Genomic DNA, 18,346 nt, shown 5'->3' on the forward strand with positions numbered 1-18,346 from the left:
CTGACCCAGATATCAAGGTTTGCTCCTCACTCCGTGCAGGCCTCTGCTCAAATGCTCCTCGTGAGAAGGGCTTTCTCAAGCCCACTGTCCTCTGGGGTGAAGCCACAGCTGTTTCCGCCTTCAAAGAGCAAAGAGGAGGCTGTGTGCCAGGCGGTGGGCAGAGCTTCCCAGCCAGACAGTGGCTGGCTCGGCCTTGAAGGTGAGGGTAATGATAATAAGAGTTCCCACTTAAATCATGCTCATTATGTCCCAGACACTGTTCTCCGTCCTTGACCTGTACTGACTCGCTTGATTCCTACAACAGCCGGTTTATAGATGAGAACGCAGAGGCGTCTGTGGACAATCAGGGGCCAACTACCTGGCGGCAGGGAGACACAGCGGCTCCACTGCTACGGAGGGGAGTGTGCAACATCGCCAGGCCCGCACTCACCTGCCCTGGGATCCAGGAACCTCCCCAGGGAGCCAGCTGGACAGAGATGAAGCAGCAGGCGGCGCGGGTGTCCCTGGTGGTGCGTGGCGCTTCCACCAGCAAGTGCTGTCAACCATCAGAAAGGAGAGAGACGGAAGCAGCATTAGGGTGCACTAAGTTAAAAAAAAAAAAAGGTAAGGTGTCAGATACTACATACAAGGCACTACTACTTGTGTAAGAAAGTAGAGGACATTAAAAAATTATATATATGTGTGTGTGCATATATACGCTTTGCTTATTTTTGCACAAAGTCCTGTGGCTGTGGGCAGAGGGGATAAGAGTGGAAGCAGGGCCTCCCTGGGTGCGCCTTTTTCCTAAAACAGCTTTATTGAGATATAGTTCACATTATCATTCAATTCACCCATTTAAGGTATACAATTCAATGGATTTTGGTGTGTTCACAGACGTGTGACCATCACCACCGTCAATTTTAGAACATTTTCATCACCTCGAAAACATTCCCTTTAGCTCTCACCCCGCTATTCCCCCATACCCCAGCCCTAAGCAGCCACTAATCCACTGTCTGTCTCTAGACTTGCCTATTATGAATATCTCATAGAAATGAAACCATACAATATTCAGCCTTTTGTGTCTGGCTTCTTTCACTTAACGCAAGGTTTTCAAGGTTCGTCCACATCATAGCATGTGTCAGTACTCATTCTATTTATGGCTGAATAATTACCCATTATATGGATATACCACTTTGCTTTTTATCCGTTCATCAATTGACAGACATTTGGGGTGTTTCCGTTTTTCGACTATTATGAATGATACTTCTATCAACACTCTTGTATAAGTTTTTTCATGGACATATGTTCATGTCTTTTGGGTCTATACCTAGGAGTGGAATTGCTGAGTCATATGGTAACCCTGTGTTTATCCATTTGAGGAATTACCAGACTGTTTTCCATGTGCACCATTTTACATTCCCACCAGTAGTGTATGAGAGTTTCAGTTACTCCACATTCTTACCAACACTTGCTATTGCCCATCTCTGAACACTCTGGGGTGGATGGGTGGGTAGGCTTGTTGTTGGGAGGCTGGCTCTGGGAGGGTGCCCATGGCTGGCGGGTGGGGCTTGCTCCCCACACCGATTGGCACTCAGGACCCATGGAGGGGCTAAGACACCCCTGTCATCCTGTCCATGCTGTTGGACATCTGGCTGGGGTAGGCTGCGGCCACCAGATAGCACAATCCACCAGGCCAATACAGCCTGGTTAGAGAGAGATGATCGGGGCACAGGGACCACATTACCAGGTAGTCCCAGTGAGGTGTCACAGAGTTGGGGGAGAGTCAGCCAGATGTCATTTGCTGGCTCTGCTAATAGGAAGATGTGGAAAAGAATCCATAGCTGAATGAAGCCATAAATAGATTAGTTAAGAATGGAGCCACCAGGGCGGGAACTGCAAGTGTTTGTGACTAGAGACAAGAATTAGGTGTTGGGTGACAGATGTCCAGAGACTTGACTGGGAAGACTTGCCCTCTACGGGATTGGAGAGGGACTGGCAGAGCAACGTGCCACAGGCGCAGCCCACCAGGCTGGGTGGGCACCAGGCGGGGCGTCTCCAGACATGAAATGCTCTGCCAGGCGAGACTGCGACCCGACATTCCTCGGAAAGGTAACTCTGATATTGTTTTGGATGACAAAACTGTAGAATTGTCCATCCAAATGTCCTCAAGAAGCAAACCCATAATTTTAACATTCTTAAACCTGCGCATCTGGTCTTTTCAGCATTTGTTATGTTTAAAATAATCTGGGCTGTTAGAGTTACAGGCCAGCCTTGTGATTAGAATTTAAAGTCATAACCGAGTAATTAATTTAGACTTGAGATTTTTAACTTGAAATCTAAGTTCTTATACAATATTGGAACACTCGAGAATGTGAGTCGCCATATTTTAATGTATTAGGTTTATAAAATAGTACTTAAGTATTTGGGAAGGGCTTGGGTTTTTTTGTCATTGAGACTATAGACGTACTTAAAAAGCAAATTAAAAATTAAATGTACAAGTGTAGTTTAATATGTTTAAAGGGGTTTAAGGAACAAAATATGAGAATGGGCAAAACATTAATCAAAGTCCCCACCTCATCATGGTGATGGTTCAAATTTGCTAGGTTTATGTATAAAATAGGAATGTTGGTGAGTTGAATTTAAAAGCTTAAGGGAGCACTAGGACTTTAGATTTGTGACTTTGATAAATTGAATATTAATTTTTAATATTGTTTACAATATTAAATTTTAAATACAAAATTTTGTTTACAAAACATGTCCTTTGAGGATACAAAAACATCTCCCATTGTGTTGGAGTGGGGTAAAGGGCTGTAGGGTTTTAGGGAATTCCATTCACTGCTCTGGTACACAGGGCCAGAGGAGGGTCCCCAGGCTGACAGGTGACCCCTCGTGGCAGTGGCCTGCAGCAGTCTGTCCTAGTCTATCTCCACCGCAGCCAGAGGGGCCACTTAAAAGTGTCACCCCTGATTAATCCCAACGATGTGTTCCCATACTTTCAGAATAAAACCTAGCTCTGCGCAGTGGCTCTGCCGCCCACTCTGGCCATCTGTCCACACTTCCCCTCTCCCACTGCCACCCAGCATCCCCGGCCTTCCAGGTCTGTCCCTCTAATGGCTGAGGGGCTCCTGTCTGGAGACTGACTGGTTGCTCTCTCCTGCCAGGGCCCTCCTCGCAACCTGCGCCCACCCCCTCCTTCTCACTTCTCCTCTCCTCTGCAGAGGCCCCTGGCCACCCAGTCTAAATGAGGAGCCACCTGTCCTGGTTGTTGCTGTGGCCTCTTTTCCTTCTCCCTTCACTGTCTGCCATTTCTTATCACTTTGACATTCGTTGTCTCCCCCATCAGAAGGTGAAATGTGTACAGATGACTCCTGGTGCCTGAAGCAGCGTAGAGGGACATTGGTGGGAGGGACATTCAGACAGATGATGAGTTCCGGGCGTCAACCTGGATGTGGTTTTTACACAAAAGGAGCTGGCAGGAGCCCTGGAGAGAACTCCTGGTTGGGAGGAACTAGTGGAGGGAATCCAGGGTGGTGGTCACGTCTGAGGGTGGGAGAGAAGCTATAAGCCAGGAGGTCTCGCACTGTGGCAGCATCAGACTCCCCTGGAGGGCGTGTTACAGAGTACTGGCCCTGCCTGCAGAGTTTCTGATCTGGGAGGTCTGGGGAGGGCCTGGGCATTTCCACCAGTTCCCAGGTGCTGCTGCCCACAGGTGCCAGCCACACTCTGAGAACCACTGCTATAGAGCAAGGCTGCACCCTTTCACTCTTTCCACTTAATGAAGAGAGAAGGAATGAGAGGAGATGGGCAAGGCCAGGTAAGCCCATTAGATCCAGTTAGAAGGTGATGTGCCCCTTCCTTTTCTAGAAGGACCCCAGGTCTGGAGTGGTGGTGCCAGAGATGCAGGGACCTTGGGGAAGGACTTGGAGTTTCTGAGTGACTCCTGGCGGCCCCCAAAGGAGGGGCCTTTTGTCTTGTCCTGCATTTGGCCTTGTCTCAGCCTGGCAGGGCCCTCCTGGAGGCATGGATGAGTCTGCATCCTTGTCCTCCCAGTTTCCCAGCCCATGTGGAGCACACAGGCATCGAGGGAGCGTTTGGCCCCGGGAGGGTCCGAGCCAGCCGGGACTGTGAGGGTGACCTGTTGTGCACAGAGAGGACAGGGATCAGGTGACTGGATGTGGCAGGCTTTCTGTGCACATGGACAGGCAGAGTCTTGGTGGGGTGGGAAGGGCCTCATTTGGAAACCTTGGGCTGTGCTAGGGAAATCGTGGCTCCTGGGGGAGAGGGTGGCTCTTGGGGAAGAGAGTGGCACAGAGGTCCCTCCCAGACCCCATGAGCCCAATGGGCATCGTCCTTCCTCCAGTCCTTGTTTTTCCTTTGACACTATAGGTACAGGCCAGGGATCATTTCCCACCGGATTGGAAATTGACAAATTGATGGGGGTGGGGAAAGATGATGAAGGAGGCACTCGAAGGCCAGGAGGGAGGCCAGGGTAGGCCTCCCCGCACTTGATCCAGCCCATGCCCAGCCGTGGAGCCTAAATGCCAGACCTGGGAGCCCCTGAGCCGACCTTGCCCACCAGCCTGCCTTGTGCTCTGATGTGCTGGGGCCTGGGGCATTGGAACCCTCCCCTGCCCCATGACACACCGCCATGGCTGCCAGCCAAAAGGCCCAGCCATCCTCCCAGCCTAGAAGCCTTTGGAGGACCAGCCCTCGAGGAAGGGACGCTGGGGGTCTCTGTGTGCTACATCCCACAAGCTTGTCTGTTCTGGGAGGTTCTGAGCCTGGTTCCCCTTTAGGGCCAGGGCTTCTTCTTAGTTCCAGGCTCTGACAGCCTCTAGCAAGTCACTTAACATCCCTGGGCCTTAGTTCCCCTATCTGTGAAAAGAGGTTGGTTTGTTGGGTGGATTAAATGAGCTAATCTATGTACAGTGCGAAGCCAATTTTATTAGTAACATCATTATTCTTATCAACCAAACCTAGTGGCCAGCAGTTTTGGGCACATCATATATGTCAAGGGATTAACTTTACAAATGAGGAAGGTAGGGGGTAGAGTTTGGGGGCTGGTGTGGGTCTGCAGACTCCTGGCTTTTTCTGAGGTCCCCCCAACCCCATGGCTTCTGCTGTCTTTCTCCCCCTGCCTCACCTGGCCATCTTTGGCAAGCATTCCTCCCAAGGAAAACACCACCTTCGAGCTGCTCTCTCGGCCAACCCTGAGTTTATCTTACGTTTGACACAGTATCGGTGGGCGGAGGAGCCCATAATTAGCCTAATAAGGTGCCCGCTGCACACACAGCTGTGCTCAGGCTCTGCTCGGATGGCTACCCAGTAATTTGCCAGATCTCTCAGATAAAGCTTTTGCCTGGACAGGTTCCCACCACAAAGCAAACTGTGCTCGGGGTGGGGCAGTAATTGGTGGTGTTTTCCATGCTTACCCCTGTCCTCATTAGCTGTGGAAGCCCAGTCCTCAGAGGCACGACTATCTCCCTGAGTGAACAAATGTCAGGGGACAGGGCCGCACGGGGACTGAACAGGCCAAACATGGGCTGCACTGACAGATGTTACAAGGAGAGGGGGAAGAAATCCCCAAAGCAAAGCCAGCTGCTGGCATTTGTGTGCAGTGGCTGGGAGATGTCATGGACAACAGGGAGCTACTCAGCTGGGGGGCCAACCCCACAGCCCACACCCAGGGCCCCCTCCAGCGCCTGTTCCAGGGACATGCTGGGAGCTGCTGTCCTCCCTCCCCACAAAGGTGCCCCTCTGCGGGCCAGCGATGCTCCTGAAGCAAAGTCACACTGGCTCCTGGGCTCCACACAGGAGGGAGCCACCCCTCATCCTCAGGGCTCAGTACCAGGCCCCGTGAGCCACCTTTGCCCCAGGGCTGTAGTGCCACATTAATAGCCAGGAGTCGCTTGCGGCTGTCTGTGGGGCAGGTCCCCAGGCCCCTGAGGGACCAGTCAGAAGGCCAAGGCCACAGGAACCTCGAAGCTGGAGGAGTGGACCTTGCAAGGTACTCATCTCTCCTCTTGCTCAGGGCAGCCACAGGCGCCTGGTGGGCAGAAGGGCTGGGCAGCCAGGCCCAGAAGTGCTGGGCCAGTCCTGCTGAAACTAAACACTCGCCCACACGCTCTTTGATCCGCCCCGCTGGGCAGGGCTGCCTTCTCAGGGAGGTTTTCCCAGAGATTTTCCGAGGAGACTGTGTCTGGGGAGGCTCAGCCTCCCCCTGGCCTGAGCATCCTGTGTCCTTGGCAAAGTCCAGGCTCCCCGTCACTGCCTTCCTGGAGAGGATGGTGCAGGCTTCCCTGGAGGAGGTTGTCACTGGTCTGAGAGGAGGAGCCCAGCCCACCTCAGCCATGCTACCCCATCCTCCTCAAGGGGAGCTGGGCTCCCAAGGGAAGGGGCCCCTTAGCCCTGCAGCTCTGCAGCAGCAGGCATGAGGGGGGAAATCACCCGGCAGGGTATCTGCACCCCTGAGTTTTCTGGGATCTATTGTGCCAAACCACCAGATAATCCTCTTAGCTTCCCAGAGCCATCTGGCCCACGCAAGTGCTAGGCTAGCCTGGGGGGATGGGAAGGTTCCCTGACACCCCCTCTCCAGGGCCAGGCCCAGGCCTGCCCCTTCTATTCCCAGACCCATTCCAAGGGTGCTGAAAACCGTGCTAACCACCATCCATGGGCTGGGTACAGGACAATGGGTGTGGTTTGAGTCAGAGCTGGCTCACCTTGGATGGGTGTGCCAGGGCGGGGTCGCTGCAGAGCTAAGGGGCACAAACCACTGCAAGGCAAGGTCCTGCAGCCCAGCGTCTCTTTGTGCACATTTGGGCCTCAGGCCTGTCCTGTCCCATGCATTTCCTGCCCCAGGCTACCAGCTAGGGAGGAGCTGAGAACCTGGCTCTGGAGCCCAAGCCTTCTGCCACATTGGTCCCACACCTCAGTGCCTCGTCCTCTCAAAGACCCCTTTGCTGGATGACCCTTCACAGCTTTAGCCTTTCCCTTTGGCCTTTACTTCTGCCCTTCAACCAGGGGCTTCCCACTGCCCTGCCCACAGGCAGGGTGACTCAGGCCACTGGTTTCTATCAGTGCTGCTTGGACCCACAGCCACGGCAAGTGGTTCTCAACTGTCTGCCCCGTGCTGGGTCCTACTCTCGCATGCCATCCTCACCCTCTCCCTCCACCTGGTGTTCCTCCGTGGGAGAGGGACATTCCCCGCCTCCATGTTCGTGCTTGTATTTTAATTGGGGAGGGGCAATAAACACCTCAGCACTGTGTCAGGTGACATTGTGATGGATAGAAAGCAGTGGTGAAGGGAAAGGGACCCCAAGTGGAGGGGTGGTCTGCAGCTCTAAATAGGTTGATCAGGGCAGACCTTGAGTAGGTCACATTTAAATAAAGACCTGAAAAAGGTGCGTTAATGAGCCAGGCAGATATCTGGGCAAAGAGCTTCAGGCAGTTGTTAGTGCTGTCTAGTAGATTCCCACCCCTAGTGACGCCGTGGACAACAGGAGGAAACCCTGCCCAATCTTTTTGCGCCATCCTCTCACCTCCTGGCGCTCTATCACACAATGCTCTGCTGTCATTCATAGGGTTTTCCTGGCTAGTTTCTTTGGAAGTGGGTGGCCAGGTCATTCTTCCTAGTCTGTCTTAGTCTGGAAGCTCTGCTGAAACCTGTCCACTGTGGGAGACCCTGATGGTATTTGAAATCCCAGTGCCTTAGCTTTCAGCATCACAGCAACACGTGTGGTTCCCTGACAGGGGACGGGACGTGGGCTGAGGCAATGAAAGTGCCAAATCTTAACCACTAGACCACCAGGGCTGGCAGAGAGAAGAGCACAGGCAAGGTCCTGAGATGGAGGTACCTGGTGTGTGGGTGGAACAGCTTCTAGGCAGGGGGCCAGGCGAGGTGTGGGTGTGGCATATTGTAGCCCCAGGGGCTTCTGGTAGAGAGGTGACTGCACTGTGTTATAATAAGAAATGTGTTTGGTCTTTGTCTCTCCTCCCTGGCACAAAGCTCCTAAAACCTTTGTAATATCCTAAGTGAGAGGAGGGCCTTTTGCTATTCATAAGGAGCCCCTTTTGAGCCAACTTGAGTTTATGCTAATGAGGTGACTCAGGGTGAGGCACCTAGACAGCCTCAAGATGGGGCTGGTCACCAGCAAAGACCAAGCTATTAGCTGGTTGGAAGTTTCAGCCCCACCCTCTAACCTCTGGGAAGGAGAAGGAGTGGGGACCTGCAGATTAAGCTCTGTAAAAACTCTTGAACAAGATGTGATGAGCTTCCATGTTGATGAATGCACTCACATGCCAGGAGGGTGGTGCACCCCAGCTCCATGGGGACAGAAGCTCCTACACTCGGGACCCTGCCAGACCTTGCCATATGCACCTCTTCATCTGGCTTTTCATCTGCATCCTTTATAGTAAACTAGTACTTGTAAGTAAGTGTTTCTCTGAGTTCTGGGAGCTGCTCTAGCAAATTAATCAAACCTGAGGAGGGGGTTGTGGGAAACGCTAGTTTATAGCCCACGGGTCAGAAACACAGATGACAACTTGGGATTGCAATTGGTGACTGAAGTGGGGGGCAGTCTTGTGAGACTGAACCCCTAACCTGTGGGATCTGACGCTATCTCCAGATAGATAGTGTCAAAATTGAATTAGATTTGTAGGACACCCAGCCGGTGTCTGCTGAGATCGGAGACTTGCCTGGTGGTGGAAGACAGGCTTGCGCCCCCAGCTGGGTTTTAACTGTGTCCCTCTGCTGTGTGGAGAATGGCAGGGTTATGGGGAGGGAGCAAGGAGATGAGGCAGGAGGTGAAGGGTTCCTGGAGCAGAGTGCATGGTGTGTGTGACAGTGGTGGGATGTCGACCACCCCATGAAGGGACCAATAGCTGGATTTGGTGGATGGGGCATGTGGGAGAAGGAGTGAAGATGAGTTGGCTTGAGATCTGAGCCTGAGCACCTGGCAGTGCGGAGTTGCCATCACCTTATCGGCGCCTGCAGGCGGCCTTCTGAGGGAAGCGCTGTAGTAAATCTGAAGCCCAATTTTGGAAAATAAGAGACATGTTTTTTGGCATGCAAAGTTTTGCTCTTTTCACTAAGCCACTCATCCCCAAGTCATTCCAGATAAGAAGAGTTATTCAAGAGCGCTTCCCACACTGGGGTCATGGGAAGGTCCCTGGGGGACAGTGAGGTGGCCCTTCCAAGCTGGCTTGAGTGAGGCAGGGCATGGGTCTAGTGAGGTGAAGGAGGTAATGGGCTGTCTGCGCTGAGGGGAGTGGGGATGACCGTGTGGGTGGGGCCCACACCTCTTCCTCTGGATGTGAGAGCCTGTGAATTATGTAGGAGCAAGTGCTTAGGAGCAGGGACCAGCACTGAATGGGTGCCACCCTGTGCTGTGGGCCTGGGTGGGGCCCTTCCCATGGGAATTTGATCCTCCTAATAACCCTGCAATGGAAAGACTATATGCGGTAGACTGCATGTTTTTGTCTTCCTCAAATTCATGTTAGAATCCTAACCCCTAAAGTGATGATTTTAGGAGGTGGGGACCCTAGGAGGTGTTTAGGTTATGAGGGTGAAGCCCTAATGAATGGAACTAGTGCCCTTATACAGGAGACCCCACAGAGCTCCCTCAGCCCTTCCACCTTGTGAGGACACAGCAAGAAGACACTCATCTATGAACCAGAAAGAGGGCTCTCAGCAGACACCGAATCTGCCGGCATCTTGATCTTGGACTTCTAGTCTCCAGAACTGTGAGAAATAAATGCTCTTGTTTCTACGTCATCCAGTCCATGGTATTCTCTTCTAGCAGCCCAAACAGACTAAGATACTCATGTTATGATGCCCATTTTACAAATGAGGAGATTGAGGTTTGGAGGTGGAAGACTTGCCCGCAGCTACGCCACTGAAAGGCAATGCAGGGACCTGAACTCGGCTGTCTAGCTCCCAGGTTCTTATCCTGCCTCTGGCTGCATGGCCAACTCTGTCTGCTCCCCTGAACCCAGATGGCCCCTGTGCCTGAGACTAGTGCCTTCAGGGGCTGGGCCAGGGCAGAAATGAGCCCAGTTTGTCCTGGGGTCTGATCAGCAGCATGTTCTACTCACACTGAAGAGCTTCTGGAAAAGGGAAAATGGGCAAGCCATGCATCAAGAGTGGTTTCCCTAAGTCTGATGTGAAAGCCATAAGGTTGGAGAAGTAGAGGACAAGGACACTGGACACTCCTGTCCTCATGCGGGTGTTCAGTCCATTATCAGTGACCTCCTCTGAAACAGGCTCTGTGTTTGGAACGGTGCTTGTGTCAGTCAGGACACAGCTGATGTAGTGACAAATGACCCCCAAATCTTAGCAGTTGAAAACAAAAGGCTTGTTTTTTTGCTCCCACCAATAAATAATTATACATGTATGATTGTACGTGACCAACAGAGACGGCATTTCCACACATGCTTCCAGAAGAGCAGATAGAGAATTGAGTGCTGCAATTAAATGCTGTCACACATCATTTCCTCTTAGGACGCATTGCCCAAAGCAAGTCACATGGCCACGTGTGATTTTGAGGGGGCAGGAAAATGTGACTGGAGATGTAGGAAGGGTGATGTTTCTGTAAGAGAGAGGATGCCATTTCTGTTACTGTTGCTGATAACGAGTCACCCCAAACATAGCAGCTTAGGTCATTTGATTATGCTCCGGGAGGTTGTGGGTCAGGATGAGCACAGCAAGGAAGACTAAAGTTTGCCTATGGTGTTCGGGGCCTCACTGGGAGGACTCCATGGCTGAGAGGACCCCTGGGCTTGGGGCTGGAGTCATCTCAAGAGTCACCTCCTCTCATGCCAGCTGGGACTGTAATGAAAACCTCTGTGCAGCCTCTGTTCAGCTTTGGCTTCCTTACAGCATGGTGGCTGCATTTCAAAGGGGACTGTCCCAAGAAAGCCAGACAGAAACTGTCTCATTGTTTGTGATCTAGCCTCAGAAGTCAAATAGCATCACTTGTCCCAGAGTGGCACCTTGACTGGATACAGGAGGAGGGACCATGGCCCCCACCTCTCCACAGGAGGATGGTCAGAGCTGGTTGTAAGAAGGGCACGTTTGGTGGGAGATCCTGTTGTCACCAACTTTGGAAAATGCAGTTTGCCCCAGAGGAGAAGCAGAAGATGGGCGAGCAACACCGTCTACCACAGCAGGGAACAAGCAGTATGTCCAGGACTCAACCTCTGACTCAACCTCTGTGTGGGCAGTTTCTTTGAGGTGCCCTCAGGACGATCATGCTTGGAGCCGTCCGTCAGGGCAGAGAAAGGCCGAGACGGCCAGGCCATGAGCTGGAGATATGTGGGTTCCACTCCTGGCTCTGCTGCTTGCCAGCCTCTCAACCCTGGGTGGGTACTTGGCTTCCCTGTAGGAGAGACCCCAGTGTGGGGAGACGAACCTCTGCCAGGCTCTGAAACGATGAGGTTTACATGAGGAGGGGGGATTGGTTGAGACCTGCCCCATAGAAACACTACTTAAAGGGAGGTAGAGGGGCAAAACCAATGCCTTGGGACCCCTCATTCACCATGGAGATGAGGCTGGGCCGACACTTCAGGCCCAGGTTCCCAGGTGGCCCCAGAGGACAAAGGCCCTGGAAAGGCAGTTCCAGTCAAGGAGGAGTGAATGCTTAATGCAGAGGAAGAGGGGACGGAGCACAAATGTCCCCCTCTGGAGCAGGACCCTGTGCTCACCTTCCTGCTGACTGTTAGCAGGCACCAGACCCAAGCCTGCTGCACTTTCCCAACTGCCAATGTGGCTGGAGAGCTGTGTCCCCAGCAGCAGCGCCTGCTGGAAGCCCAGGGTGGAGCTTGGGAAGGCAGGCCCGGCATTCTCCGCATGCACGTCCCCAAACTCTCGTTTCTTCAGCTCGTTTAGTCTGGAATTCTCTCTATCAGGACAGGCCCTCCCCTGGGATGTGGAGACTGTTCTGGCTCAGCCAACAGCAGTAAACGGGGCCTTATCCAAACAGGAGATGTGAAAATGTGGAAAAAAATACTTTGGAAAATGTTTGCATTGGAGGGACAGGCAAGGGTGCTGGTGAACTCTTTTCTTTCACGGCAGCCCTGCTGGCATAGCTCTTCCAGAAGAACTGGTGCGTGGGGCACAGGCCCCTTGGGACACAGCAGGAAACACCACAGAGGAGAGGAAGGGCGGGCTATGCAAAGGCCTTGGGAAACAAGTGGTTTTCCATTTACTTTCGCTCCAGAGCTCTTTGCCAATTCAGACGGACAGCCTCTCTCAACGCCATAACATGTGAGGACAGATATGTTCACCGATTTCCTTGATTCTTTTTCCGTGTTTTTCTACTCTGAACCACTTTGGGGCAAGAGCTTTTGCTCTGGTCTGGGTAAGGCTAGATGATGTGTTGAAAACCAAAGGCTAGGGCCTGGCCCTGTGGTGTAGCGGCTTAAGTGTGTGCACTCTGCTTTGGTGGCCTGGGGTTCACTGGTTTGGATCCTGGGCACGGACCTAAGCACTGCTCATTAAGCCATGCTGTGGTGGCATCCCACGTACGAAATAGAGGAAGATTGGCACAGATGTTAGCTCAGGGCCAATCTTCCTCATTCAAGAAAAAGAAAACCAACAAAAAACCAAAGGCTACCATGAAACTGCACATCAAGCAAATAATTAATGGAACATTATCTCGGGCCCCAGAGTTCTTTTCTCCAGACAGAGAAAATGTTGCACAGTCCTTGAAGGCCCTAAAAGTGTATCTTAGTGCATTCTGGCTGCTCTAAAAAAATAGCATAGACTGAGGGGCTTCTGAACAACAGAAATTTATTTCTCACAGTCCTAGAGGCTGGAAGTCTGAGATCAGGGTCTGAGGGTGCCAGCATGGTCGGGTGAGGGCCCTCTTCTGGATTGCAGACTTCTCCTTGTATCTTTGCATGGCAGAAGGGGTAAGGGAATTCTGTGGGGGCATCTTTTTTAAGACCACAAATCCCATTCCCGAGGGCTCTACTCATGACCTAAGCCCCTCCCAGAGGCCCCACCTTCTAACATCATCATACTGGGAGTAAGGATTCCAATATGTGAATTTCAGGGGCACACAAACATTCAGACCATAGCAAAGGGGGTGAGGAATAATGGGCAGTCTGTGCTGAGCCATGGGCAGTCAGCTGGCTTTCTTCCTGAGGGCCCATGACATGCAGGCCACTGTGGGGAGTAATATCATGAAGGGGACACAGCTTGCCTGGGATCCCTCAGGCCCACCTCACATATCCCTTCCTTAATAATGGAACCCTTGATTTTGAGCTTGACACATGACAATCTGGACCAATTCTGGCCAATGGGATGTGAGTGGCAGCATCACGAGTCACTCCATTTTAGGAAGCAGCTTTAAAAGGAGCAGGCAAGCCCTTTCTCTCTCTTTCTCCTTCAGTAGCTGGAATGTGGACGTGATGACTGGAGCTGGAACAGTCATCTTGGACCATGAAGTAATCTTGGGAATGGAAGCCATACACAGCCCAGCACGGGATAGATGGAGCCTGAACCCCAACATACTGCAGCCTCCCAGCAGACCTGGACTTCCTATCGCCCACACTGAGTAAACTCCTGTCTTGTTTAAGCCACTGTTGTTTTAGGATATCTTTCACCCACAGCCAAAGATAGTCCTAACCAATATTCCACTCTTAGAGTGTTTACAGTGGATTATGTTTCTCACGCAAAAGTTAGCCAATGGTTGGGGCCAGCCTGGTGGCATAATGGTTAAGTTCGCACTCTCCACTTTGGTGGTCTGGGGTTTGCAGGTTCGCATCCTGGGTGTGGACCTACACACCACTCAACAAGCCATGTTGTGATGGTGTCCCACATTCAAAAATAGAGGAAGACTGGCATGGATGTTAGTTCAGGGACGATCTTCCTCAAGCAAAAAGAGGAAGATTGGCAACAGATGTTAGCTCAGGGCCAGTCTTCCTCACACACACACACACACACAAAGTTAGCTAGTGGTTATAAGTAATCTCATGGGGTAGAGCACCTGGCTAAGTTAAGACAGTTCATCGAAGGGATGAGCTTGGCCTTGTCAGGGAAGAGGCCTCCGACACATAGACATGCTACCACCAGTGTGGTGACACTGTGTGTGTCTGGGACTTCCAGAGGTACCTGAGAACTGTAGCCCCCTAGGTGCCCAGAGGGCAGATGGAGACCCTTTCTACTTCTCTCCCTTTTCCAAACCCCCTGGAAATGGCAATAGTAGCGTAATCCCCAGCAGGCCTGAGATGAGGGTGGAGGCATAGGCGTGGTCAGTGGAATGTGACTTTCATAGACTTCCAGAAAATGAAAACAAGTGTGCTCATGTTGATTTATAAGCCAAAGCAGAGGAGCCTACAGCCTAGCACATGTGCAGGAGGCAGCTTGAGTAAAGGTCTAGCCTCCCTGAGCACTTGGACAGGCTGCAAGCTCAGAATTGGAAGTTTGAGAATAGGAGTAGGCCAGGGGCTTTCCTGGGGGTGGGGTGGGGGGAGTGTCCACAGAACAGTGGGGTGAGTGCTCCGCTTGCCTCTGACCCCAGGGTCCACCACGAGGCCGAGGCCAGCAGTGCTGTGTTTGCACATGGAAGTCACCTTCGGAGGAGGCTTGGTCCCCACCCGAGGAAAGCCCTCATTTGTTGGGTCTTTGGTGGGGTGAGGAGGCCCGGCACCCTCTAGTGAAGGCTGTCGGTTACTGTGAGTCACCCTGTGTGCAGAACTCAGGCCAGCCTTCTGGGAGCGGGAGGCCTGCGGAGTAAACAGACCTGGGAACCGCAGAGGGAACCCTCGCCAGCTGTCTCGATGCATCCGCCTTGTATGTGTGAACACATGACCAAGGAAAACAGTCTCCACAAGAGAGAAGGACCTAGATGAACAAAAATAACCACTGCCCCAGGAAGATATAGATAATAAAGGCAATGAGAGAACCTAAAAACCATCATTACCATCTCAGAGATGTATGAGGAGGCATTGCATTCACAAAGCAAGAACAGGAAGCTAGAGAAAGGAAAAATCAGGGAACAAGGGAAAGTTCAGAGGTTAAAAATATGGTTGTCAAAATAAAGAAAATCAGGATAAGGGTTGCAAAATATAGTCAAAGAAACTTCAACTTCAACTTACAAAAATATGTGGAACGTGAGAGGAGAGTTAAGAGCTGTGTAGCATCAGTTCATGGCGTCCAAAATGTGTCTGTGGAAGTTCAGAAAGAAGGAACAGGAAAAAAAGAAGGGTAAGTGTATTGATCCTTATTGCTGTTGAAACAAATTTAGTGGCTTAAAACAATACAGATTTAGTATCTTACAGTTATGGAGTTGAGAAGTCCTGAAATCAAGGTGTCAGCAGCACTGCATTCCCTCTGGAGGCCCTAGGAGACAGTCGGTTTCCTGGCCTTTTCCAGCTTCTAGAGGCAGCGTGCATTCCTTGGCTTGTGGCTCCTTCCTTCATCTTCAAGGCCAGCCATGTAGCATCTTCCGGTCTCTCTCTCTGACTATGACACCTGCTCTCATCATGGCATCACACCCTCTTTCCTTCTGCTTCCACTTCCACCTCACCTTCCCTGCCTTTGACCCTTTTGAGGATCCTTGTGACTACATTGGGATCACTCTATAATCCAGGAAAATCTCCTCATCTGAAGATCCTTAACTTAATCACATCTGTAAAGTCCCTTTTTCCATGAAAGACAACATATTCACAGGCTTCAGGGATTAGGACATGGACATCTTTTGGGGGGCATTATTCTGTTGAAATAAAGAAATGATGGGGGAAAACTTCCCAGAGCTTAAAAAAGGGAATAATATTTTAAAATTAAAAACTCCCCTGAATTACTTAGTAGGATGATTGAGGAAAGGTCAACACCTGGGCACTGTGTCATGAATATTTAGAAAAATAAGGAGAAAATCCTAAAGGCTGCCTGGAGTGGGAGGGGGCACAGGGCATGGGCAGAGGAAGCAGATTAGCATCATGGTGTGCTAACAGGAAATTGAAGACTTCCTTCAAGGCTTGAGAGAAAATTATCTTGACTCTCAATGAAGAGAAAATATTTTTTTTTGTTTTGATAAGGAAAATTCACTCTGAGCTAACATCCATTGCCAATTTTCCTCTTTTTCTTGCTTGAGGAAGACTAGCCCTGAGCTAACATGTGTGCCCATCTTCCTCTATTTTGTATGCAGGTTGCAACCACAGCATGGCTGATGAGTGGTGTAGGCATGCACCGGTTTGGGATCCAAACTCATAAACCCGAGCTGCTGAAGCAGAGTGCACCAAACTCAACCACTACACATGGGGCAGGCCTAATTTTTTTCTTTTTATACAAGAATATATTTTGAAAGTTAACCTCTCATGGACTGATTCTGAGAAAGTATACTTTGAGATATACTCCAGCCACAAGATAATGGAAATCAAGAAAAAAGAAAATAAAGACTTTCTCAAACTGTAGAGCTAAGTGCAGTGAAAACAAATTCCATAGCAGGAATGCAAAGATGACCCAATATTAGGAAATCTACTATTAAAATTGACCACATTAATAAGTTGAAGGAGAAAATAATTATATGATTATCTCCATAGATGTTGAGACAGTCTTTGAAAAAACTTAACGCCCATTTGTACTTAAAGTCTTGAAAAAAGTGAATGCAATGTTTCCTTACCACAGTGAGATATATGCACTTCAGTCCTAAAAGCAGTGGTTTACTTGATGGGGAAACAGTAGAAACATCATACTAAGGTCAGGAACAAAGCAAGAATACTTTGTACTTCTAATATTGCTTAACGTGTTGCGCATGCAATCAGATAAGAGAAAACAGTTGGAGGGATAAGAATTGGAAAGGGAGTAGAATATCTGTTTGCAGATGACAAGACAGTACACCTAGTAAGCTGTTGGTAAAACAGCTGAAAGAATAAAAGAATTCCACGAGACAGTAGGTTATAAAATTAGAGTATAGCAATTAATAGACTTCCTATGTCATATATCACATATAATTTGTGCATATAAAGTTAAAAGACAAAGTAGGTACTCACAGGGAAGACGGAGGAGGCTCCTGAGAACTCTTCCTAGTGATGCAGGCCACTTCTCCCCCATCCTCCTAACTCATTTTGTGAGTCCAGTGTTACAGCAGTACCAAATGGAGACAGGATGGTATAAGAAAAGAAAACCACAGGCTGATGTCCCTCATGATTATAGACATGACAGTCAATAAAATATTAACAAATTGTTGTAAAGGAAGAATTTGCCTTTATTTGCAGATGACATGATTGTATATATAGAAAAGTCCAAAGAATCTATTTAAAAAACCCTTCCAGAACTGATACAGGAATTTAGCTAGGGTACAAAATAAAAGTTCAGTATATAAAAAAATCTATTCTATTTCTGTATATTCGCACTCTACAATTGGACTTTCAAAAAGTCTTAAATTGTCATTTAAAAAAGCACAAAACAATGAAGTACTCAGGTCTAAATGTACCTAAATATGTACACAATTTGAATATTGAAAATTATAGAATATTGATGAAATAAATCAATAAAGACCTAAACGGAGAGTTATACCATGTCCATAGATTGGAAACCTCAATAATGTTAAGCTTTCAATTTTCAACAAATCTACTTATAAGTTCAATGAAACCCCACTTAAACTGCTAGCAGGCTTTATTATAGATATTGACAAACTGATTCTAAAATTAAATGTAAATGTAAAGGAACTAGATTCAGCAACACAGCTTTGCAAAATAGGAGAAAGTCTGAAGAATTACATTACATGAATTCAAGACTTATTTTAATGACTTTAAGATAAAGTGGTATTGGAATAAACATAGAAAAGTAGGTCAATATAACAGAATAGATGGTCCCAAAGTAAACTCATACATCTAGGGTCGCTTTGTCAGTTGACAAAGTTAGAAAGACCACTCAGTAGAGAATGGATAGTCTTAATAGTGTTGGAATAATCAAATATATGTATGCAAAAATAAAAAAAGAACTTTGATACATATACTGTGCCTTATAGACCAAAAATTCAAGATGGATTATAGACCTAAATATGAAACCAAAAACTTTAAAGCTTGCAGAAGAAAACATAGGAGTAAATCTTTGTTGCCTTGGGTCAAAGATTTCCCAGACATGACACCAAAAGCGTGATTCATAAAAGAACAAGTTGAGAAGATCTGCTTCCAGCATGGCAGCCGGAGGAGCTCCAGACTCACTCCTCAGTGAAAGAGTCAAACATTATTTAAAGAGCAGTCATTCAAAGCCTCTGGAAATGGTCCTAAGGGCAAACAGCAAAGAAAGAAACATCTGGTCAAGAAAATGTGATAAGAAAGGTGAGAGTTAAAAAGCGGTATTTGGACTAAGATGACTCCCTTTATCTCTCCTCTGGAGACTCCATTCCACACTGCTGCAGTC

Source organism: Equus przewalskii, chromosome 1, assembly GCF_037783145.1.
Source record: "Equus przewalskii isolate Varuska chromosome 1, EquPr2, whole genome shotgun sequence".
NCBI lineage: Eukaryota > Metazoa > Chordata > Mammalia > Perissodactyla > Equidae > Equus > Equus przewalskii.